This window comes from Callorhinus ursinus, unplaced genomic scaffold, assembly GCF_003265705.2.
Source record: "Callorhinus ursinus isolate GAN/ISIS: 27379988/994484 unplaced genomic scaffold, GSC_fseal_2.0 scaffold4, whole genome shotgun sequence".
NCBI classification, from domain to species: Eukaryota; Metazoa; Chordata; class Mammalia; order Carnivora; family Otariidae; genus Callorhinus; species Callorhinus ursinus.
This window is the reverse complement of record NW_027397066.1, coordinates 131,347,334-131,349,095: the sequence shown is the minus strand read 5'-3', so window position 1 is coordinate 131,349,095 and position 1,762 is coordinate 131,347,334.

The following is a 1,762-nucleotide window of genomic DNA, read 5'->3' as shown; positions in this document are numbered from 1 at the left end:
CAAGATCAAAATAGCATAGAGGATGAATTACTATAACTATCTTTCAAAAATGTAAGGGGAAAAAAGAAGCATAGGTAACTATTTACTATAGATTTGAGCAGGAGACATAGTGCAGTCAAGAAAATGTCACAATTTTTTCACATGAAAATGACAAAGGGAGATAACATCTTTTGGGTTTAATTGCAAAAATCAATTACATATAAAATCAAAGGATGATGATGGGCACAGACAGGCCTGTCATTAAAATATATATAACAATCATACAGGTATGAGTAATGACTGATCACTGTTGGTTTTAGAAAAGATTAAAAATACCACTTGTAAATGTAAGCAAGAGATATATAAATGCATAATTAAATGAAATTTGTTGGAAATCAAATTGTCCTATGGACTTATATAAATATGTCAGAAATAATTATTTGGTTCCTATCATTTTATTTTGTGAATTTCTGTTCCTTAGACACAATAATTAATGCTACCAATTATTATTAACTTAATAATTATAATAAATTCATTAATTAAATTAATTACTCATATTTATTTAAAGGAGAGCAATTTCCTTTTTAACTACTCACTTGTAAATTTGTGCAAAATTTAAAGAAAAATTTTTGAAATAAAAACCATCCAAGCAGTAAGTTCCCTGATCATTTCAGTTCAATAAAATGTCTTTCCCTTTTGAGCTCCCATGACAATTTATCTCTATCTTCCTAACGGTCCTTAACATTATCTTATTGAATCATATATTTTTAACATGTCTATCTCTTCACCATACTGTAGGAACTAATTTAAGACAGAGACCATGTATTTTTTTTATCATTTCTCCCATATTAGCAGTTATCCAAAAGAAAAGAAATGTTTAAAAAAAATACTTAAGTGACTGAATGTCTTCTAACTTACTGGATCTGAAATTGTGAATTTTCTATATTGCTATGCCTTGGACATTCATTAAAAAATGAAATACATTATAAAACTTATTGCTTGAGGGTATATTGGGGTAAATACGGAAACAAACTGTTTACTCCTGAAGTCTCTGTCCCATTTTAATAAATGATGTCAGCAAGGGCACTCTGCATTGAAAAATCTAATAGTATTGACTCTTTCAGTCCACCCTGGTGTTACGTTTCCTGGTGGGAAGTATAAGTAGCAAAAGAAAATATATAAAGATAAAACATTCTCCCATGTGCTCGGACACTCACGCAGATGCTGTAATAGATACTGCTGTTACCTCCCGGATTCACTCACTAACTAGCTGTGGTTAATGTGACTTGCTCTTGGGTCACAGACATCCCCCCCTTCTCTGAGACAACACCCTTGGCTTCCAAGACCCCCTTCCCATAGAGAGTTACTTCCCTTTCCTTCCCCTGTGAATAACCCACAGCCAAATCTGACAAGGTATTATAAAAGACTGGCTCTCTGTGCTGCAAGGGAAGGCACACTCTGGGTTGATGGATGGGCATCAGGCCAAATCTAGACTTTGCCGGAGAGCACATTCTTGCTTGGCTCTCCCCAGTTCTCTATTGTACCTCCCCTTCTCCCTTACAGGGGAAGGAAAAAAGAAAAAAAACAAATAGCCCTAACTAATCTGAGTCTGTGTCAATCTCTGTTTCTGGGGAATCTGACCTACGACAGCTATTATCAGAAGTAGTCCTGCAAGGGCATTCTCTGTGACTTTCCCCTCGCCAGCCTTACCCAGGTCTAACACCACATTGGCACATGCTCCCTGGGTTCTTCCGTACTTGTCAGGTCCCGCAATTCCTTATAG